The sequence below is a fragment of the Rhipicephalus microplus genome, chromosome 1 (assembly GCF_043290135.1).
Source record: "Rhipicephalus microplus isolate Deutch F79 chromosome 1, USDA_Rmic, whole genome shotgun sequence".
Taxonomy (NCBI): domain Eukaryota; kingdom Metazoa; phylum Arthropoda; class Arachnida; order Ixodida; family Ixodidae; genus Rhipicephalus; species Rhipicephalus microplus.
The window spans coordinates 16,999,072-17,024,022 of NC_134700.1; positions in this window are offsets into that span (position 1 = coordinate 16,999,072).

The following is a 24,951-nucleotide window of genomic DNA, read 5'->3' on the forward strand; positions in this document are numbered from 1 at the left end:
CTAAAAAAGGCCCACAATTTCCCAGGAATTCAAGTTTAGTATACGAGATACAGTGTATAAACGTTTCAAAGGCCTTATTATAATATCAATAAATACTGTCCCAGCTCATTGCTCACAATTGATAAATTGTTACATGCTATCAGATAATTTTATCAGTGCCAATTTGGTAGAAAACTTGGCACAGAAACAAAACTGCTTAAGTGAGGAAAAGTTAAACTTTTTTCAATAGTCTATTAAATGATTAACAATGAGTTTTTCCATTTGCTTACTGAAAATGGGAAGATGATTATAGGGTGATAATAACAAAGAGCGTTTCAGTTTCTCTTGGTCTACACTAGTGTTACTTATCCTTGCTTGAGAATTGTAAGAAAAATCCCCTAATGAAATGCAGTGTTAATTTTATCTGAAAGCACAGTTGATAACTTATTAGCAACAAGATTTAACGAGATTGATTTTAGATTGATAAATTGAATGGAGGCCACATCCTGCGGTCTTCAAAGTTTTTATTGTGTGAAGAACTTCACCAGGTGATGTGGGTTTTAAGAAAAAAGAATGAGGGAAGTGAGACAACGAAGGCAAGTTGGTGACAGTCAATACTGAGTTGCTGAAAAGTGAATCATTAAATGAATTGACGATCGCCATGGGGCAAGTTAGAACACCGTTTTTATTCAGAAATTATGGTGCAAGTGAATCTGGCTGATCAAGAAGTAGGAATTTTCTTAATAATGTTCCAATGTTTTCTTGATCATTCCCATTTTCGAGAACTTCATTTTGATTGAACATTTGTTTGGATTTTTCAATTAGGATGGTAACAGTTGTAAATAGAGTTTAAAGCAGGCCCTAAGGGGCAGGTTGAATGACGGAATTTTTTCTTCTTGTATAGACAATCTATTTTATTTATGCTGCTCAGCAGTCCTCTAGTAATCCATGGGTGTAAAAGGATTGATTGCCATGATACGATGGATGCAGATGTATATGAGCTTATGATGCCTGTTACAGGCATCAAATTGTTGCGATAATTTTTCCCAGTCAAAGCGGGATACAGTATCAATAAATTTGAGAGAATCGAAAAAGCACACCTATTAGGAATTTTATTTTCCCAATTAGTTTGTGTATTTATTAGCCCCTTAACTTCACATTTATAAAAAGATTCCTGGTCAGAAAGTGTCCATTTTTTTTATTGTGGATTTCAATTCTGGTTATACAAAAAAGTAGCTAGTTGATGCTGAAAAAATATTTTTACCACATACTTAATAAAGTTTAGTTCTCAACATTACATTGGAAACGAGCTATGTACTGCTAATAGGATTAAATATCCTATCTAAAGCAGTTACCAACACCACATTTTTCTTCGCTTGTGCAGGCCAAGCACCCTTGTGGTATTTTACTCGGAAAGCTTCATGGCTTTGCGGCAAATTTCAAAATGCAGAATAACACAAGACAGCTTTACTGATGGGCACTCAGAATGTTCACGTGTGAGCTATCTTCATAATCACCGGAGGAGCTACTCATTCATCATCATCGCTGTCTTCACTTCTGGACACAAGATAAATATCTGTACTCGAATTATAATGCATAAGAAAGATGACGAAAACGAGTAGCTTGTTTTTGGCATTTACGGGTCAGCTATGAATTAATATGTCGCCGCCACTGCTCTCCTTCTGTAGGAGAAAACTAAATACCGGAGAAAGTGTTGTCATCTAGTGGAGGACGCGCGATATCACCTGTAAATGCACGTTTCTCTGCCTGAACGCTAGAGGGGAGTACCTATTCTGCTATGACGAGTTGTACTCGTCCCAAAACAGTTTGGTAACAATTTGGACAGGACGAGCTCTGCTCGTCCAAAGCAGTTAAGGGTTTAACAGAAAAATTACATAATGGTCTGTCAGATTGAAATTGGCCACACTGGCTTTTTCAACAAATGGTTTGAAATGGAAGGAGCACATCTGGTTGCATAATGTAAGAGAGATTCCAAACCATGTGCCATGAGGCAGAGTATTGAACACAAGAACTGTGGTTAATATTGGCAATGTCGAAGTTATTTTCACCTAATATTGCCACATGCTTGCAAATTGAGATTCTAGGGGGCGACGCGCGTGTGTGCCTGACGAGGAAGACGAAGGGTGGTCTCCGCTTGGTGTGCAGGTGTTTGTATATGCTGATGATATTGCATTTTTCACGGCACATAGTGACGTATATTCTTTATAACAATATCTGCAGAGGTATGTCAATATGCTGGAGAGATGGCTAGATGCAGTCTGCATGACCTTAAATGTAAATAAGAGTGCAGTATTGATATTCCTGTCATCCGATCCCATCTCAGTTTCAATATGTTATAAATAAGAGCCCATTCCGCAGGTGGAATCTTAAATATTTGGGAGTAATTTATAATGCCAACCTAAACTGGTCTCGCCACATAGAAAGCATGACATCTAAAGCACAACGCACCTTAGGAATTCTTCGTAGACTGAGCAGCCATCGATATGGTCTACGCAGAAGCACAATGGGGATAATATATAAAATGTATATGGGACCAATCCTAGTATTCGGGTGCGTATTGTTCTCAGGTGGCCCTGCTTACAAAATAAAGTGCTGTATTGGGGGCTGGCTGGTCCCGACGAAGCAGGAGAAGACGGCCGACGGAGACGTACGCGGCCGGCGGGGACCCGACCAGCCCGAACACGCAGGTTGGCGCGCAGCGCCGAAGGAAAGCACAACAACCGCACTCCACGGTTACCTAACACACACTCTTTATTTTACAGTCGCCTTGAAATCCTCGATTAAGGTCCCTAGATGAAACAAGTTTCCAAGGTAGCGACACCTTTCCCTTTCCTCCTCGCCATGTTCCTGTAGCACTCCCTACAAGGTTCAAAGCTTTTATAAAAAAAGCGAATGTTTCGGTTCACTTGCTTAGTCAATAGGTGTAAATGAAACAAAATAGAACGAAATGAGTCGTAGAATAAACAGTTACCTTTATGAACATAAACGGTACAACACAAGAGCAAGCGGGATGTGTGTTAGTCAACTGGCAACGCTGTGCAGCTCTATATTTTACACCACTAGCCATGGCGTCTCAAGTCGCACATCACGTCGCACATCGTAGTTTGTTCAGGGGTGTGTTCCAAGACTGTCTACGAGCTGTCTAAGAATTGGAACAAAGCCCAGCTCTCCGAATGTGTTTTGTTCGTGCTGTGAGACAGTGAACGCGCTTCTTGCTGGATCCTGTCAGTGACCACAGGATGTGACGTTGTGACGAGTGATTACAGCCGGCTTGTGCACACGAAAGAAAAAAAGACTACGTCCCTACTGGTACAAACGCTTTACTAGCAGCCCTGCGATGACGGTATTTTTTTAATGTGCCCATTTGGACAATCGTGATGCAAGGTGATTCTGATGCGGCGCTCGGAACTTCCTGAAAAAGTGAGAGTTCTACTGGTGAGGTGTCTTGAAGTAGCGCGTTTCGGCTCACTCGTGAACGTGGTCAAGCGTGAAATGTTTCTGAAGGTGCGTTGATTACACCCTCCAGCTGCTCTGTATATGTGAATACGCACAAGTATTTGTACCAACTGGCGTGCACTATAGACGCACATAAGACGCGCGCCTGGCGTTTCAATAAAAAGCGACAAATAAACTCGCTTCGCAGATCCGCTCTGACGTACGTTGACGGAGTTGCACGAAAGCATTCGCGTGAAATGTTTCGTAGCTATACCTCACGGAGGGCTTCATTTCGGATAGCGCAAGGTAAGTTGATGAGAGCGAAACTGTTTTCTGCTGTTTTACGGCAACGCATCATTGTTGCAAAACGCGGATATTGGATTTAACGAGCACCGCCAAACAATCTTGGTCGCCTTGGGGCACACTGAAAAGCCCCTCCTATTCACCTGGCTACGATTTTGTCTTTGGCCATGGCAAGAATCCGGCTGGAGTCATACGCACGTGCGTACTCGTTTTGAACCTTTCGCATAATAATAAATAACACCACCAGCCATTCGCAAGATCACGTGCAAGGAATGCACTAATTACAGACGTAGATGGCAGAGAAAGAGGAGTAATTGAGAGAGTGAGGAGGACGGCTCGAGAACAATGAGTGACGCTACCTTGGAAACTTGTTTCATCTAGGGATCTTATCCTCGATTCCAGAGCGGCGCCCCCTGGCATCCTCACATGTCAATCCGAAACCGAAACCCAGAACACAACAACCATCCCCTCCACGAAAAATGTTCACCTATACACTGTTTATATTTATACATGATCAATACAAAAGTATATACAAGGTATGTACGTTAGAGCACATGAAAATTCGGAGCACGGCACACCGAACTCACACACTACGAGTCCTGAAAATGCACTGACAAACAAAAAAAATGTACACAACTGTTCGGAACAAGAGTTCTACATCACATAGTCTTCGAACCAACGGGGCTTCTGCCGCTTCCGCTTAGGGCGGGCCCTTTTGGGTATAGAATCAGGTGTCTCTGCACCTTGGTCACTTCTGCTCTGATGTGACACATCAAGATCAGTGGAAGATTGTGAAGGTTCTGAACGAGCGTTAAAATTTGCGGTCTCATCAGAGCTCGCAGCATGAGCTTCGGAAGAATTTTGCGGACCGAAGTCCGGTTCAACGGTCTCAGCCTTATTTGAAGGTTGGAAGTGAACCGTATGACTTGGTGTACTTGAACCAGCGACACCGCCTGGTAACTCCTCCCCCCTTGAAGAAGAAATGCCTGTACATTGTTATGCCTGCGAGTCCACAGCGAACGTCCGTGCCTCTGAAAAAGGCAATCTGTGTCAGGGCCAGTCCGCCTGACACGAACAACTGAGCGGCGTCATCACGCCACGGCGCCTTTCTGGCGAGCACGTGCAGTGAGTCATCTCAGCCGCGAGCCCGTCGAGTAAACAACCGGCGTCTTCCTGTCTGGCGGCTGACGCAATGCGCGGTGACGTCATTCGTCCTTGGGTGCAGCCACCGGCAGTGCAGCCTCTCCAGATTCGATGAGAAAGAAGGACGCGGCCCAGCGGCGACCTTATTGGAGGATTCTGACCTCGTGACCAGCGGCGCTTCGGGTTGGACATTTGGGTTGAACCCGGGGCATATAAAAGAAGCCCTGCGGTGCGTCGGGAGAGACCCCTTTGACAGCAGACCCATTTGAGAGGAGACCTATGTGTTAGAGAGGAGAGCTCGGCTCTTCGAGTCTCTGTCAGCCCCAGTGCCGAATTCGTAACGCCTCTGTATATATATGCTGTACATAAACCTTGTTTAACTCACCGTCGTCTCGTCCGCTCGTCTATCAGCTCTGCGCAGAAGCAGTCGCGAGCTGAAAAACCTACGCTACCAAACGGCAGGTGACCTTTCCGGCGGAGTTCGAAGCAGTGGCGCCTTCGGGACTGTGTTGGCGTCGCCGTCTTTCGAAACAGTGGTTGCAGTGGTGAGATTTCGAGGCGCCCTTCGTAACGTCGTCGGAGGCACGCTTCGCAACAGTGGTGGTAGCGGTGCGATCGGCCGGCGTCAGCAACATCGATGCGGTGAGTGCCTGAGAGCCCACATGTAACAGTCTGATGCGTAGTTGAAAGGCGTGGACGGAACGTGATGAGGAAGACATTTAGGTGTTGAAGGCGAATCCGTATAAAAAATAACAAGGCGCGAAGCATTCCAGATGGTACCATCACTTAAGCGAAAAGAAGTGGGGCTAACCTGGCCCAAGACTTGGTAAGGACCCCGATACTTGGGGCGCTTGCCTGGCACACGAACCTTGACTAGATCGCCAGTGCGAACTTTGGACTGCTTTGCACCTCGACGGGTGTCGACATACTTTTTCATTGCTTGTTGACGAGAAAAAACCCTGGTACAAATTTGATCAGGAGAAGACACTGCTATGTTACGAGGCAAAGAGACTAAGTCGAGAGCAACTTGCGGTTGCCTACCGTGGAGAAGTTGAGCAGGAGACACTCCAGTGGTGCCTTGTGGTGTGAACCTGTACGAAGCTAAACATTCAGTCAAGACTTGCTTGAGGGGACGGTGCTCTAATTGGGCGATCTGGATATGTTCCTTCAGAACGCGATTAAAGCGCTCGATTTGGCCATTTGATTGGGGATAGAAAACTGATGACCTCAAGTGCTGAATTCCTCGTTGTGAAAGAAAAGCCTCGAAATGTTGGGACTGAAACTGTGGATCATTGTCCGTAACTATGGCATCAGGAAAACCTTCCCGGCTGAAGATTGAAGACAGAAACTCAATGATGACCTCAGAAGTAACCGTATGTGTGAAACAAATTTCTGGCCATTTGGAATGGTAGTCGATGAGACAAATAATGAACCGGGCATTTTGCGGAACATTATGCAAAGGACCGATGATGTCCATGCCGAGTTTCTGCCAAGGCCGATTAGGCCACTGGACTGGGTGCAACGCAGAAAATGCAGGTTTGGCAGACTTGTCAGCTGCCTGACATATATGGCAGTTGTAAACTGCATGCTCGACCTGCTTGTCTAAGGCTGGCCACCAGTACCTGTCTCGGAGATTCTGTTTGGTGCGGACAATGCCTGGATGGGTCTCATGGGCAAGCTGTATTAGCTCGTTACGGAAAGAAGCAGGGGGAATCGCGCGTTCATCGCGGAAAAGCAAGTCCTCGACACAAGACAGTTCCTGTCAGACTGCGAAGTAAGGCAAGAATTCAGAAGCAAGAGCACCTTTGGAAGGCCATCCTTCACGTAAATATTTGAGAACTTAAGACAAAGTGGAATCTGCAGCTGTAGCTGCCTGAAGCTCAGCTTTAGTAATGCCGGAAGTAACTAATGAAACAACTTTCTCATCCCGCTCTTCAGTAACCGGTATCTGAAGAGGAAGGCGCGACAGTGCATCAGCAACCACGTTATTAGAACCCTTACAATATTGAACACTGAAATTATAATACATGAGTTTGGCACACCAACGGGAAATGCGGATGCGGCGGCGGCCTTCGGATCCTGCAGAAAGAAGAGCAACTAGTGCTTGGTGATCTGTACGTAATGTGAAGTGCCGGCCCCACAAGTAAACATGCCATTTCTCACAGGCAAAAAGACAAGCGAGAGCTTCACGCTCTCCTACTGAATATCTGCGTTCAGCAGGGGTCAATGTACGAGATGCAAAAGCAATAGTGATCAGCTGATCGTCTCTGAGTTGTTGAAACACTGCTCCCAGTCCAACATCGGACGCATCCGTCGTGATGACGATGGGAAGCTTCTCATTGAAAATACTGACAGCTGGATTTGAGGCCAGTATTGACTTAACTCGAATGAAGCTCTGCTCAGCTTCAGCTGACCAGTTAAAAGGCTGTGCTTGACGAAGTAGAGTACGCAGTGGTTCAACAACATCAGCATAGTGAGGAACAAACTTGGCATAATAACCAACAAGACCTAAAAAAGATTGCAAGGTTTTAACATCAGTAGGCCGTGAGGCATTGACAATGGCCTGAACTTTAGATACAACAGGTGTCAAGCCACGGGAACTGATATTATGTCCTAGAAATTTTAACTCATTCACAGAAAAAATGCACTTGTTATTAAGTTTCATACCACATTCACTGATGCGGTTGAGAACAGTATGCAAGTTAGCATCGGGCTCTTCGCGAGTACGTCCCCACACCAAAATATCATCCAAGTAACAAAGAGCGCCATTACAACCCTTAAGAATAATTGACATCATTTTCTGAAACACTGCAGGGGCAGATGCAAGCCCGAAACAAACGCGGCGAAACCGAAACAAGCCTTCGTGCGATACAAATGTGGTGAAGTCTCTACTGCACTCAGAAATTTCAACTTGGTGATAAGCGGACGCGAGGTCCAGCTTGGAGAAACATACCGCTCCGGAGAGCTGATGAAGCAGTTCATCAATGTGAGGAAGTGGAAACCCGTCTACGACGATCGCCTTGTTCGGTTCTCGTAAGTCGACGCATAGTCGAAGGGATCCATCCTTTTTTTGATGACGACCAGCGGAGAAACCCAGTTGGAAGCAGAGGCAGGCTCGATGATTCCGCTGGCTTGAAGGCGAGACAGTTCCGCAGAGACTTGCTCACGGAGAAGAAGAGGAATGCGGCGCAGCTTGGCACGCACAGGGCACACACCTGGTCGACGCATCACTTTATGCACAAAACCACGCACACAACCCAGTTCACGGGTGAACAGGTGGTGGAATTCAGAAGGCGCGTTGGCCGGAAGATCATCTTGGACGTAGACTTGAGCACACGTCATAGACGCACCGACGATGTTGATGGACAAAGCCCTGATGGCATCACGTCCCAAAAGTGAGCTCCCATTGGCTGTTACATAAAAAGTAATGGAAGCAGTGCGACTGCAATAGGAGACCTGAGCTGTAAAATGACCTAAATTATCAATCGTTTCCTTGGAATATGTTTGTAGAACGACGTGTGAAGGCAAAAGCCGAATGTTGGAAAAATGACTGTGAAAGTCAGCGGCACTGATTAAAGAGACTGGGGCACCAGTGTCCACGAGAAATGACAAGGGCACATGGCCCACTGAAACTACGATGCTGGGCTCGGACGTAGTGTGGAGGCCATCCACATTTAAAACAGTGACCGCAATGGTTTGTGCAGTGCTCGAAGGAGCGGACGAAGAAACTGGTTCCGGAAGATTTGCTGGACGGGAATTGCATACGGACTGAAAATTTCCAATTTTTCCGCACGCAAGACAAGTGCGGTTTCTCGCGGGACACTGCGCAAAATTGGCTAAATGCCGAGTCGATCCATAACGAAAGCAATGCGCGGTTGCACTTGGAGAAGAAAATTGCGAACGCGAATTAGGAGCTCGGTGCTGTTCCTGAAAACCAGAATTTGGCGGAATGGGGTCGCCATATTGTCGGCTTCCTCGCCCCCGTGACGCAGAGGGGCCGCCATGTTGGCCACCGCGCCGAGACGAAGATGAAGGGCCGCCTTGTTGACGCGTCCCGTGAAACGAAGAGCCGCCGCCTTGGCCCCCCGCAGCAGACTGAATGCGGAACGAATTGCTCCAACTGGGAGCGAATAAGCTCGTCCTCTCGCGCAATCGAGAGGGCTTCGGATAATGAAATCGAGGAGCCCTTTTGAAGCATGCGGCAGCGGAAGTTTTGCGAGGTTACCCCGGTGAAAAGCTTATGGCGGATCATATCGTCCTCGAGCGCGCCGAAGCCGCACGACGCGGCGAGCATTCGAAGAGAAGTAATGACCTCGGCGACTGGCTCACCAGGCAATTGTCGCCTTTCTTGGAATTTCGCGCGTGCGAGATAATCGCACGAAACATCTTTAAAATGCTCATCGAAAAGAGCAACAGCATTCTTGAAGGCATCGCCCGTTGCTGGCGTCGGCGACGCCTTGGTGGCTTCCAAAGTATAGAAGAACTTTAACCCGGCAGGGCCCAACGCGTTGAGCAGCAGGGCCTTGCGACGCTCGGGCTTGCTGGCGTCCTCCCCGACTGCGTCTGCGTAGGCCTGAAACACCAATTTCCAGTCCGCCCACGGAAGTGGCGGGTCTCCGGGCGAATGAAGAAATAGGGGAGGTGGAATAGGAGACGCCATTTCAAGCAAGAAGAATGGAGAGGTGTAGACGAGAAGAAAATGACGCCAGTGCACTGTTAGAAGACGAAGGCAGAGGTGGCGTAGCTGAATGAAGAAATGAAGCGACGCAGCACGCAGGAGCCACCTTGCTGGGAACAAAGAGCGTCTAGGGTTATCAGAGTAGGTCCGTTAGAAGCACGAAACAGACGAACACGGAAAACGAAACGGGTTTTTACAGTTCCTCGTCGCCATTGCTGTATTGGGGGCTGGCTGGTCCCGACGAAGCAGAAGAAGACGGCCGATGGAGACGTACGCGGCCGGCGGGGACCCGACCAGCCCGAACACGCAGGTTGGCGCGCAACGCCGAAAGAAAGCACAACAACCGCACTCCACCGTTACCTAACACACACTCTTTATTTTACAGTCGCCTTGAAATCCGGATGGATGGATGGATGAATAGATGGATATGGCTGTACCCTTTAGATCGGGCGGTGGCTAGCGCCACCAAGCCGTAATACTTAATGAACTCAAAACTATATTTATTTATTTATTCCTTAAAAAGTGAGTTTGAGGATTCGTACTTTGCAGTGAAGAGTTTAATTTCCACTCGTGCCTTGACTTTAGCCACCAATCAGATAACCTCCTTCTAGTTAAGTCTACTTGCTTAAAGTCTATTTTGCCCTCCCGGTCCCTAAACCCCAGTGCTTTGAAAAACTCTGCGTCATCATCCTGAACTATAGGGTGAAGCCCTTTACAAAACATTATCAAGTGTTCGGCAGTTTTTTCTTCCTCTCCACACGCACTGCATACTGTGTCTACCCCTTCGTATTTGGCCCGATATGTCTTGGTTTGCAGTACTCCCGTCCTTGCCTCAAACAGTAGAGAACTACCCCGAGTATTATCATAGATCCTTTCCTTAGCAAATTCCCGCATAAAAGTTCGATAGATCTCTAGTGCCGACTTCTTAATCATGCCCATTTTCCACATGCCAGTCTCCGTTTCCTTCTGTCACAGAACGAGCGCTAAAAATGGGCGCGCCGCCAAATTCTTGCGATAACGCGCGGGGGAGACGCCGGGAGGTCAAAAGAAAAAAAAAGAAAACAAACATCCAAGGCTCCCCGGGCGCGCTGTCCCCTCGGAAGCGTGGCTTCACCGACAAACCTCCTCACCCCACATCGGCGGCCGAGCAAGCCCGCGAAATTTCTAGAACGAAAGAGGCGTGGTATGCCCGGTTGAGTCATCTGTCGGGGACGGCCCTCGTACAAGGCCCGTGTACATGGGCACGACGGGGGCGGGCTGAGTTGAGTGGCGGGTTCAGCTTATCTCGACGCGCCCGAGTTTATATGAACTCGCACGGACGAGTTGAGGTGAGCGGTGATCGCAGCGACGCTTTGCGTCGAGGCGAGCCGAAAGCCCGTGTTCCGGTACCGGTTTCCGCTCCTCCAAGCCTGCGCTCTCGCCTCTCGCCGCTGTGGGCTGCGGTTGCTTACGCAGTTGTCGCTCCGCCACCGCGACGGCTGTCTTGGTATTTTTTCTCAGTTTGCACCAGCTGTACTTTATGGTTGTGTTGGTGTCTTGGCTAACACTGCACAACGCGATGGCAGCAGTGGTTCTGTTGCCATCTGCAATTATAAGTATTGGATTAGTGCATTTGCCATAGGTCTTCATTGTAATCAGGGACGGGAATATTGACAATACAACCATGTGCATGGTCAATTCATGATCTACATTTATCCTGCGTAGCATTCCTTGCCGCACTTTAGACTGTGGAATGCCCTGCCTTTAAACAAAAATGCGTGACGGATGGAGTAACACATTTATTTGTTATAACCGAAATGGAGATAATTGGTCAAACAGAATTTTATCACCACAAGAGCGCAAATTCCCTAAATCGGTCATACGTCATTATCAATTAAAAACAAGAATAACCAAAATTTAAAAATATCACAAGAAGTTACGAAATAAATACATGGCTCATTCCACGCTAAACGTTCCAGGCAGTACGCTCGACCATCTCCGATAAGAATATAAAAATACATGGTCGATCGTTTGACTACACTAATCGCTTCCATTTTTGTTTTGAGACCAGTTTTCGGAGGAAATTTTTTCTAACTCTCAGAGCAATTTAAGTATCGTGGCAGCGCCCAATAACTAGGTTGTGAAAAAAACTCGTGGGTAGGAAGAACACAGCGTTTCCTTGGCACAACGCGTTCACAGCTACTAGGTTGTCTCAAGATGTTCTTTGAGGGGAAGCAATGCGTTGTTCTTGGGCGATATTTAAACATTTTTTACAGCTCTTACAACTTTTTATGAGATAATGCAGCTGCATAATTTGTTTCTATTACTGGCGGTAAGCCCTCGTACCGGCCGACAGAGAAAGAGCAACGTCGGAGTGATGGGGACAGGGGAAGCGGAGACCGCAATGGGCGGGAGAGGTCACGAGCTGTCAACTCAGCGCGACCGGTTATACATGCCCTTTCTGAGCGCGGCGAGTTCGGTGAACCTACCCCCTGTCTCCGGGCCCACGGGACTCGCCGCGACGACTCACCGCCCCGACGCGTTCGCTTATACATGGGGAGGGCGAGTCCAGAAAACCTGTTTATTTCGACTCAACGCGCCCTCGTCGGGTCAATGTAAACGGGCCTACAGTCTCGCGCCTCTCCCCAGCCTTCGCTGCGTATCGCGCCGACGAAATGACGAGAACTTTCTGGAATGTCGTGCGGAAGGTATTTAACCGAGCAGCGGAGACGAGAGATTAGGAGAAGACGGAAGTTAGCGCCAGAGCGCGTAGGGTGTCCCGCCGTGTAGTCGGCGAAGGTTTTGTCCGTAGAGACAAAGCAGGAGAAGACGTGAGGTTTCCTGGAAGAGAAACTTCGGAGAAGAAGACGGAAGTTAGCGCCAGAGCGCGTAGAGTATACCGCCGTGTAGTCGGCGAAGGTTTTGTCCGTAGAGACAGAGCAGGAGAAGAGGATGATTTCCACCTGAGGGGTGACGACTCGAGCTACAGGCAAGAGTGTGCGTTTACCGCTATCGAGCGAAGACGCGTGGCAACAGCTGCGTGTGGGAAGCCGACGTGTTTCCGGCGAAGAAGTTTGAAGCTTGGAGAGTGGCCTATTGAAGACGTGAGGTTTCCTGAAAGAGAAACTTCGGCGAGGTTTCCTGGAAGAGGAACTTCGAGGGCAGCAGAACGACAACAACGCTGGACTTTGAGTGAGTGATTCTCGGAAGAGTATCATCTAGACTTTTGTTCCAAGAACTTTGGACTGAATAGGTTTTCTATCTCTTTAGTTTTTAATGTCTTGGTTGTTCAATGCTTGCGACTGCATTGTAGTGCGTATTGTTGTCTGTGTCCGTTATTTCGAGTGTGGCTGATTGTACTGTGTAGTATGTTGTTTGATTGGTGACATATTGTATGCGACTATTGTGGAGTGTGCATTCTCGTGTGTTGTTTTCGATCTGCCATTATTGAGAATATAACTTTGTTTATCAACTCTCGGCTCTGACTTGTTCTTTGGGCCACAGCCGGCGTCCGCTGGCGCGCCAAAAAGGACCACTTCTAAATTGTCCACGCTTTCGTGGTGCGGTTCGGGGGGCTGATACTTCGGCCCTTGGAATTAGCCCGGCGATTGCCTCCCTAACTAACGGGACCGGTGTGACACCTTCACTTTCTTTTTAACCGATAGTTCTTTTTGGTTTGGCCACCTGCTGTTTTCTAAGTATTTACCAGTCCACTTCCTGGTTCGCTTCCTCCATTTTGTATCGACATTCTTCATGTACAAGTAGCTTAAAACCTTCCTAGCCCAACGCTCCTCCTTCATTTCTCTCAATCGCTTCTCAAATTTTATCCCGCTGCTAGCTTCCCTGCCCTCAAATGATGTCCATCCCATATCACCTTGTACTCCCTGATTTGGTGTATTCCCGTGAGCTCCTAAAGCAAGCCTACCTATTCCACGTTGCTTAATTTCTAATCTTGCTTGAACTTCTGATCTCATGCACAAGGCCGCATTGCCGAACGTCAGCCCAGGAACCATGATCCCTTTCCATATTCCACTCACAACATCATACCTATTGTAATTCTACAGTGCCCTATTTTTCATCACTGCTGCATTCCTGTTACCTTTAGTCGTCACGTATATTTCGTGTTCCCTCAGGTACTCGGTCCCATTGCTTATCCATACACCCAGATATTTGTATTTATCTGTTATCTCTAGCGTGACGTCCTGTATCCTAAGCTCACTACCTTCGTTGTCATTGAAAATCATGACTGCTGATTTTTCCTTACTGAATCTAAAATCTAACCTATCTCCCTCATTACCGCAGATGTCCTTCAATCTCTGCAAATCTTCCTAGTTGTTGGCCATTAGCACTATATCATCTGCGTACATTAATGCTGGTAGTGCCTGATCAATAAGTTTTCCTTGTTTGACTAAAGAGAGGTTGAAGCCCAGCCCACTTCCCTTTAATTTTGCCTCTAATCCTTGTAGGTTCATCATGAATAATAAGGTTGACAGGGGGCACCCCTGCCTAAGCCTCCGTTTTACCTCTGCAGGCTTGGATACCTGTTTTTCCCAATTAATAACTACCTTGTTACCTTTATAGATACCTTTTAAAAGATTAGTGACTACATGTTCCACGCCTAGTGTGTCCAGTATTCCCCACAATTCCTCTTGAACCACGCTATGGTACGCTCCCTTGATATCCAAGAATGCTAGCCACAGGGGCCTGTGTTTCTTTTCTCCTCTTTCGATGCACTGCGTCAGTGAGAACGATTGTCTTCCAACCTCCTGTATTTCCGAAACCCATTCTGCAGTTCCCCCCGCACCCCCTCATCTTCTATCCATGCCTGCAGTCTTTCCTTTATAATCTGCATCGCCAGCCTGTAGACCACTGATGTCACTGTTATAGTACGGTAGTTGTTTATGTCAGCTTTGTCCCCCTTTCCTTTATAGATCATGGTCATCCTGCTAAGTTTCCATCCATTGGGAACTTCACCATCGATTATTATTATTTTGCTCACTGCCTCTCTCAATGCCTGCTTAGACTTCGGACCTAATGTTTTTATCAGCCTAATTGGAATGCCACCTGGGCCTGTTGATGTACTACTAGGAACCCTTTTCTCAGCCCTTTCCCACTCTCGTTGTGAAAATGGAGCCATTGCACCACTTGATTCGTTCTTGTCTATTGTGGTGCATAAAGTACTTCTTTGTTGAAATTTTTCTGTCACCCTTGCTCTTATATATTCAATAGCTTCGTCCCCTTCTAGCCTGGCACTTTGGGCTGTATTTATAAAAATCTGCTCTAGGCTTGTCTCATTTCCTAGGGAGTTTAGATGGTTCCAAAATTTCGCAGCTGCCTTTCTATCTTTTTTATGTACTTCTGCCAGCCACTGAGCTCCTTTCTTCTAATCTTTTCATTAATCAGAAGGGATGCAGCCCTTCTACAGCTTAGAAAGGTTTCCCATTTTCTTTCAACATCATCTGTTGGTTCACTCCGCTGCTTGGCATGTCTGTGTTCCCTAGAGGCTTCCTGACGTTTTGCTATGTCTCTCTCAACTTCCTCATCCCACTAACTTTTGGGTTTGTGTCTTCTTTTCAGGGGTGACTTGTTGCGCGTCTTAGCAAGCTCTAGCTCAAAGAGTCTAATTAGATTCATGTATGTCCAAACTTTCTTATTATCCTCCGTGATTACTTTCTCAATTTGTTTATTGGCTATTTCAATTTGCCTTTCCGAATAAAAATTTTCCTGAAGTTGCTCATCTTGTCTCCTTCCCACTTTCACTGCTCTTCCAAAATTTAGCTTGATACGTTTGTGATCACTACCCAGACTTCTGGAGCCGCCTTCATCTATGTGCATTCCCCTGAGCTTATCATACATCCTATGTGACATCAGTGCGTAATCTATCGTCGACTGCAGCCTTCCTACCTCCCATGTTATTTGCCCTTCACACTTCTCGGTACTTCCGATGGAGGCGGAAATGTTGTAGGCCCGTGTGCTCAGATTTGGGTGCACGTTAAAGAACCCCAGGTGGTCTAAATTTCCGGAGCCCTCCACTACGGCGTCTCTCATAATCATAGAGTGGTTTTGGGACGTTAAACCCCACATATCAATCAATCAAAATCACTTCTCGGTACTGTTGCAAATGATCAAATCAAGCCTTTCACACATATCCATGATCATTTTGCTTGTCGGGTCGGTATACCCATCTATATCTTCTATGTGCGCATTCATGTGTCCTAGTATAATTATCTATCTCGCCCCGCCGCGGTGGTCTAGTGGCTAAGGTACTCGGCCACTGACCCGCAGGTCGCGGGTTCAAATCCCGGCTGCGGCGGCTGCATTTCCGATGGAGGCGGAAATGTTGTAGGCCCGTGTGCTCAGATTTGGGTGCACGTTAAAGAACCCCAGGAGGTCGAAATTTCCGGAGCCCTCCTCTACGGCGTCTCTCATAATCATATGGTGGTTTTGGGACGTTAAAACCCACATATCAATCAATCAATCATCAATTAGTATAATTATCTCGCACTCTCTTCCTAACTTCTGAATGTCCGTTGATATACACTCTACCATTGCCTTGTTTTCCTCTCTGGCCTTTGCTCCCGTCCACAAGTACACGAAACCAAGGAGTCTCATTTGACCTGCCACTTTCCGTTTTAGCCATAAATGTTCCTTGCACTCCTGCTTGACCCTTTGCCAGTCTGTACTTTTATGAATGAATGCCCCAATACCACCCCTCTTTCTGCTGCTTTCTCGTAGTCCGGATTGTTCGGAGGTTGTTCCATGTCCCTGAGATGTGTTTCTACAAAACCGTATACCATCGGCCTTTCTTCCCTTAGCTGTTCTTCTATCTCTTCCCACTTCAGCCTGTTCCTACCACCCTGCATGTTGATATACCCTATGTCTGAATGGGCTCGGCGCTTGTGGCTACGTCTATTTATGCCCCGGACTCTACCTATCTTAAACATTGGTGCAACTTTGGAATCGTATCTGTCCATAACACCTGTCCAAGAGTCTCCCTGGTTGTTTTCCTCGTTACTAGCTATCCTGCACCCCAAAGGACTCGCTTGCGCCCCAAAAAAGCTACTGCACGTCCTGCAAGTCGCCAACCCACCACATGACCTAGTCGCCCATCGAAGTGAATTCTGTCTCGTTGAAAACCACCCCACCTATGCACCTCTCTGTTTATTTCCACCACCTCAAAGCCTTTCTCTCGACTCATCTGCCATATCTCTTGGTTTGCGTTGACAACCGCTCTTTGCAGGTTGCTATCACGCACTGGTGCTTCCGGTATCGTGCATATCACTACCTGTACCTTAGGAGAAGTGGCGCGCATGTCATCGACGCCTTTCGCCAGTGTGGCTGCTAGTCCTGCTGTATCTTCATTTAAGACATCGTTTAAACCACCTGAAATTATCACAAGGTTTCGTCTTTCAGCTGTAGTTTTGAGTTTTGCGCTCGCTTGCCTCATGACTGCTTCAAGCTTGCGTCCGGGGAACGCCCCTACTGCTACCCTCTTGTCACCTCTTACCCTCTCTTTGATGGCTTCTGTGCATCGATTTAAATTCGAGTCCCTGGCGATTATCACATGCTGCGACTTTTTAGCTGGAGCGTCCTGCACCTGGGGGCTACTTGCACCTGTGACGCTGGCTGCTTTGTCCCCTCCCAGCCCCACCACTACCTCGCTGAAGCTGGGCCTTGCGACAGTTGAACCGGCTAAACCTGTTTTTTCCAAACTTGCTTGTTCTTCCTTCTCCACCGTTCTGGTTGCCGGTTCTCTACTGTTCTCTCCGTAGGCCGCTTCTTTATTTAGCTTCGCTAGTGCTTCCTCCGTGGACTTCAGTCTTTCTCCCATTGCCCTCGTTTTCTTTTGCTCTGTCGCCAACGCCGTCTCGAGCTCATCGATTCTCACCAGCAGTTCACTTTGGGCAACCATCATTTTCTCCATTTTTTTCCTGGACCTCACATTGCCTACACTTCGCGTCAGCCTCTTCTCCATCCGCTTCTACGCTTGAGTCCGCTTTCAAACCCACTCCACATCCTGAACACTTTACAGTATTTTTAACCATGTCTTTCTGACACCAATTGTCCCTATACTCGATAATTACTAAACTCGAGCCGTGCACTACGAAAAAAAAGAAAGTCTAAGCTCTACTACAAAAATTTGCGTGTTCAATGTACGCGCACCTCCCCCACCGCGTGGCAAAAGAAAAAAACAACAAAAAATTCAAACACACACACCCGCACTAACTAATAAATACCTGGTGACTGGCCCCCGAAAAAGCCGTACCATAAAATTAGTGCTACAAAGAGTTCAACCTCGATGCCAGAGTGGCGTCCCCTGGCATCCTCACATGTCAACCCGAAACCAAAACCTAGAACACAACATAAAGCCTCTGGTTATGCTTGAACGAAAAGCCTTGAGATTGTGTCTAGGACTTACTAGGTTTGTAACAATGTTTTGTATCAGGAAGCACGGTTACCTATATTGCCTTGCCGTTTTTGTATCCTAACGGTTCAGACGTTTCTGAAAATTTATAGCTATGTGCCAAGTCGATCTGAATATGATTTTATAAATGACCCAGACACCTTTTTTGTTGGCCATTGGCCACGGATTCGAACACCTCAAATTGCTTTTGTCCAGAAGCAACTAGACACGATAAATGTAAAAATTCAAGATGTGATTGCGGCGCAGGTTACAAATCAAATTCTTAAGATAGAATTCGATGAGATTTTTTCCTCTAAGCCCAAATCGCAATCCTATAGGGTCTTAAATAGCCGACTGCAGGATTATCTTGCCCACGCAGAAACGAGTAATATTATAGCCACAGATGCTTGAGTAATGGATGAAAAGACAGGTGTAGGTATATTCGCTTGACTTATCTTTTTCATCAAGATTACCAGAGTTTACCCCAGTTTTTGAAGCTACACTGTTGGCAATAGTTCTAGCATTGCGAAAGCTACCTTTGAATGCCTATAACGCGATCATAATCATGGATTCGCTGTCAGTATGTACGTCGATTATGGCGTCAACAAAATCGATGGCCTTAAAGACGCTCCTTAGGCTAGTCCCTCCTCAGCTGCAGCTACTGAAATTAGTATAGGTACCTGGTCATTGCGGCTTAAAAGTAAATGAAACTGCTGACTCTCTAGCACGAGCAGCATTGGAAGCGCGAGTACTATCAGTCCTTCCCGAAGGGGCCACTATAACTGCGACAAGATACAGAAAACTTGCGCTTAGCGCAGACGCTATGAAAGCAATATTGTCAACACCAGAATTTAGCCACTTAAGATTTCTATGGAAAAATCATTGGTATCCTACAAGACAGTTGGAAACCATAATAACCAGATTTCGATGTCGTGTCCCCCCGTCAAATTTCTATTTACATAGGGCTGGTCTGGCGATATCACCACTATGCAACTTTTTTTCAGAATTGTAAACAATAGAGCACTATTTTTCATCATGTCGCCGATACATATTGCTCAGGAAAACATGCTTAGTCCTCCCACTCGCTAGCCTGGGGCTGAACTTCACAATAGAAATTATACTTCCCTTCGGTGCTTACGATCTGGGCTTCAGCCACGAGAACGTTTTCTATGCAGTTTGCAAGTACCTTAATGAAAGTAAAAGAATTAAGATTTTAATTGCGTGATTTTTGTTCGTGCAAAAAAATTGCAACATACACAAGAGCATTGTTTAACCATGCAGATTCTTATTCAAGGTAATGAATATTTGTCTTATCTGAACGAGTGACAAACAACTATTGCACTCCTTTCGTTCTGCCTAAGGTGTATTTTCTTTTTTCTTTCTTTTTTTCCGGTGGGTGGTTTCGATATTTTAAAAAATCTTACTGAATTAAGTCATCGATTCTTGGCCAATCCCCCTGAGTGGGTACGAGCCATGGCTTTGGATTCATAATCATCATCATTATCATCAGCTCGGTGTGCTGACTTGCTGCTCATGGCCGTCACTGTCGAAGCTAGCCTAAATCTGGTTAGGCGGTTCTCGGTGCTGGTTGAGTGGCTAAGTACCACATAGTTTTTATTTTGTGCCTGGTATTTGGTGTGTTTTTCATTATTTCATGCAGAATAATTTTAGTTTTCTTGATCTAGTCTTAAGGCTGTACTAATCTCGGGGAATTCTCCGGGTCAGGATCGTTTCCTGTGGACGGCCTCGCTACACAATGATGACTTACCTCTTGATTTCTTTCTCCGCAGTGGTGTGAGCAATATTCCCATCGCTCTGGTACCTTTGGGTGGAAATTTCATTAAGCTGAATAACCCTAAGGCGACACAAGAACATCTTCATGCCGTGACCTGCTGTGTTGGGGGCTGGCTGGTCCCGACGAAGCAGAAGAAGAAGACGGCCGACAGAGACGTACGCGGCCGGCGGGGACGCCGACCAGCCCGAACACGCGGGTTGGCGCGAAGCGCCGAAGAAAAGAACAAAAACCGCACTCCATGGTTACCCAACACACACTGGTTTTATTTTACAGTCGCCTTAAAATCCCGGATGCCAGAGCGGCGCCCCCTGGCATCCTCACATATCATTCCGAAACCGAAACCGAAAACCCAGAACACAACATGACCCCAAACTACCAGAGCATAACCGATGTCCGGCAGTTTGGTGGCGGTGGCATTGTATGTCGGACACTAGATCAGCATTGTGTAAAGGATCTTCTTAAGCGTTCTTTCTTTGCTTCGATCCCGGTAAGTGCGTATATACCGCAACATCTCGCATGCACTAAAGGCATTGTGCGTGGGGTTAACGCACAACTAAGCCCCGCGGAGATGCTCGAGAAGCTGTTGGTTGCAGGTGTAATTGCAGTTTACCGGTGCAATAGACTCGTTGACAACAAACGACATCCCACAGAGTCAGTGATTGTGACTTTTGCAGGTACGTCGTGTCCTTCATAAATTAAAGCATGGCCATTAGTATTTGGAGTAGATCAGTTAGCGTCCCGCCCATTGTAATGCCGGAACTGCTGGAGGTTTGGACATAGCTCTCGTGGCTGAAAATTGGAGGGTCGATGTCGTTGATGTGGTGAACGCCACTCAGATCAACATTGCAAGGCCCAAAATGGCTTGTGTTGCTTGTGAGATGGACATCATGCAGCTGATTTCGCAGTGTGCCCAATGCGCCATGAAGAAGTAGAAATACTAGAAACCCTAGACAAAAGGATATGCTCTAGAAAGGAAGCCATTGCAGCTGTTAAGGAGAGAGCCCATGGCTCTGCTGGTGTTACAGCACGTCATTCATGTCAGGATACTAATATCGCGCAGGCAGTTGGGTTGTGGTAGGAAGAGCTATGGCTACAGTTATGGACCAATTGGTAGCTAGCATCTCCGAATGCATAGCACAAGTTTTCAGTAATCAAAATACTAAACTGATTGATGATTGATTCGTGGTGTTTAACGTCCCAAAACCACTATATGTTTATGAGAGACGCCGTAGTGGAGGGCTCCGGAAATTTTGACCACCTGGGGTTCTTTGATGTGCAACCAAATCTGAGTACACGGGCCTACAACATTTCCGCCTCCATCGGAAATGCAGCCGCCACAGCCGGGATTTGATCCCGCGACCTGCGGGTCAGCAGCCGAGTACCTTAGCCACTAGACCACCATGGCGGGGCTCAAATGACTAAACTGTTGATTCCAACTGCTTTGGGTAATCCTGAGCCCAATAAAATACCGACTACCAGTGATGCTACTGCAGTATGTAATGATGAGCTGAAAAATGGGGATAACATCCAGGGCTCCTCAGAGTGCATAACAAACGTTGAACAAGATCAAGTGTTACACCTAAGTGTGTCTGCTGATGTCGAGCTTGATGCTCGGGCACAGAAACGCAGCCGGTCCTCGTTGAACCTTGACGTTTCAAGTTCCCTTCTGTCAAATTCAGAAAAGACTCTGTCTAGTAAAATACTTAAAGTATTTTGGAGAAAGCTATCTCTGGAACAATTCTTACACTAAAATATTGTCCCTAAGAGTTCTGCAGTGGAATTGTCGTTTTCTATTTGCTGCTCTTACTGATTTACATTTCCTGTGTGATAAACTAAATCAACATTCAATCTTACTTCAAGAATCTTGGATTGCTCCTGATACTAATATTCATTTTAAAAACTATCCTTTGTTCAGACTAGACCGCACTACGTGAGGTGGCGCAATAGTGACAATGATTTCGAACAAACTTTGCCACAAAGCCAAACTGATGTTAAAGTTCCTCTCTCCGGCATACGAAATATTAGTTGTAGGCTTAACTGTCCAGAGCGGGCAGGTTTTGTCTGTAGTAAATGCATACTTTCTTTCAGGCGTACATTACACTCGGCCATTAGATAGCTTAATAATCACGTGTGGAGGAAACGTTTTACTAGCAGGTGACTTCAACTACCACCATGTCACATGGGGAGTAAAAACTGATACGTGTGGTAGCCGGTTGTGGCATTGGGCCCAAGATAATAATTTTTCATGTCAGAATTCGGGAAGCCCAGCATACGTACGCAGTCATACCTCTTCAGCGCTAGATTTAACTTTTACAAGCTGCAACCTTAATGTTTCATCTTGGTCAGTTGTTGATTGCCCAACAAACAGCGACCACTTAGCGATAACTTTCGAAATAGAAATTCAGATAGCCTCATCAATCTCTATTACTCGTACGCATATTAACTACTCAAAATTTAAGGATTCCTTCTTTTCTTCACTGTCTTCGTTGTCAGATAATAGCTCGATGCCAAAGGCTCGGAGCTTACATTCCTTATTAAAGAATTCCCGGGAGAAATCTGAATTTGTGGTGTCATCAGCGAATCATAACCTGAATTCTCCTTGGTGGAATGACGATTGCTCGAGGGACTATAGACGCAGAAAGGCAGCATTGAAAAAGCTTTTGTACAATCAGTGCCCTCGAAATTGGAAAGACTACCAGTTCGTGGCAGGTGTTTTTAAACGTACAGTTTCCAAGTCAAAAGAAGATTACGAAAGGTGGAAGTTCGATTATTTTTCTAAATGCAGGAATAAAAAAGCATTATTTAGATTCCTACGCAGAAAGAAAATGATTCCGCAATCAATAAATGCAGACTCTATCATTTTGTTGGCTCAAGAAACAAAAGCTTCATTAGAAGAAATTGGTAAGGGATTGGAGCAACGTTTTTTCAGCCAACTAGCACCACCTCCTTCACAGGGGCTTAGGGACGAGGACTTCAGAGACGTTTCCAGGCATGAATTGTCGCAAGTGTAAGCTAACTTGCCATCAGCGGCTCCGGGCCCTTACGGTGTTACCTCGTTCATGTTAAAAATGATGCATAAAGAGTGCCAAGAATACTTATTAAATATAACCAACTATTTTTTAAGTATGGCATGGCTTCCATTGGAGTGGAAAATAGCAAAGATAATACCCATACTGAAAGCTCCGGGTAAAGGATACGTTTTAGATAACATTAGGCCCATTATGTTAACCTCAAACTTTGTAAAAGTAATTGAGAGAATCCTGAACGTCCGAATAACAAATTTCATCAATGAGAGAGAAATTTTGAATCCATCTCAAATTGGCTTCAGATCCGGATGCTCCATATGGCAGGTCCTTATAGACCTTGAAAGTCGCAGAAAATTAGCTAAGTGGGAAGAAAGATATGCTGCGCTCGTCACTCTCGATATATCAAAAGCGTACGACAGCGTTGAACATATTAATCAACCAGCTGCACAACCTTAACTTTCCAAACTATATACAGTCATGGATAGCAAAATTTTTTGCGCCATAGAATGTTTTATTGTTACAAAAACGGCATCTCGTCTTCTAAATATGTGCAAACAAGAGGTGTCCCGCAAGGGGCCGTCCTTTCCCCGGTGTTGTTCAATATCTTGATGAGCTCTGTACCTCGGCACCAGGACGTCCACACTTATGTATATGCGGAAGACATCCCATTCTTTTCAGCAGCAGAGGACATTCATAGGCTATTTTAAATATAACAGACATACCTATCGGCCATAGAAATGTGACTTCATAGCTTACATCAGTATGTAAATGTCAAAAATTGTTCTGTTTTAACATTTCCGCTCAAAGACCCCTTTCACATTTCGCTCTCCTATCACCTGGATCTTATCCCTCAAGTAGTGAATGTGAAATGTCTGGGGGTGATCTATGACCAATCAATGTCTTGGAGGACACACATTAATAAATTGCAGCAAAGGAAGGCCGTGCGATGGGAATAATAAGCAAAATTAGTAATAGTCGCTTAGGTATGTGGAGAAATACTTTTATCTTAGTGTATTGTATGTGTATTTGCCCGGTGCTTGAGTTTGAATGTGTGTTATAGGCGGGGGCACCTGCCTACAAGATACATCCTCTGGTAGTCATGGGGAGACAAGCTTTGAGACTATGCTTAGGTCTCCCCAAGTTTGTTTCAATCAAGATCTTGTATCTTGACGCTAGGCTACGCTCACTTGCGACCCGTTTTAAATTGTTAGCTACACAGGCATTTCTTAGGCTCTATGAATCGCCTGTAAGGCGCTTAGAAACAGTTTTTATTGACCATCCTGACTTTTTTTGGACAATACTGGCCGAGATTTCGTATACCCCGAATTCTGATTATACAGTGCTTTCTAGATGATTTAGATGTTCAAATTGATGCTGTTCCTTTAACCAGTACCATTAACAACGCTATTAAATTACAGTTTGATGATATACTTCCGAAAAATTCAAAATTGATGCCGCTCAGTTTTTTAGAAGCTATATTAAGAGATTACCTGGCACATACGCCAATACAAGCAGTCATGGCAACTGATGCGTCACAAAGGGAAGAAAAATGTGAAATTGGTATTTTTTCTCCTGCCCTTGACTGGTCCTTTTCGCTTCGCCTTCCCGATTTTTTTTGCCCATATTTGAAGCAGAATTGCTTGTGATAATTCTAGCTCTCCGCAAAATAACTGCTTCAGTAAGAGCCGCAATAATTTTAACAGATTCACTATCAGTATGTGCCTCCCTTACTGCATATGAGAACTCGCATGCTCAGAGTGCTTTTAAAGCTATGGTTCTGTCGCATCTCAATCTGATCAAACTGGTCTGGGTTCCTGGACATAAGGGCATTTATATGAATGAAATGGCAGATGCGTTGGCCAAGTTAAATGGGCCTGTTGTTGATGTATTACCAGCATCGAAATCCTTGATAGGCGCTAGATTAAGAAGGAAGCTACTGCTAGAGGAATTTTCCACACCTTCACTAACATTCACACTAGGATTCAAGCACTTGGTATACCATTGGAATAGTAAAATATCTCAAACGCGAGGAACGGAAGTCGCAATCACTAGACTGCGCTGTCAAATTCCACAGCTGAATTTATATTTACACAGAGCTGGTGTGGCAGCCTTCACTCATTGTCCTGTTTGTGGAGTAAATGAGTCAGTTGAACATTTTCTCATTTATTGTAATAGATTCTCTGCCTTA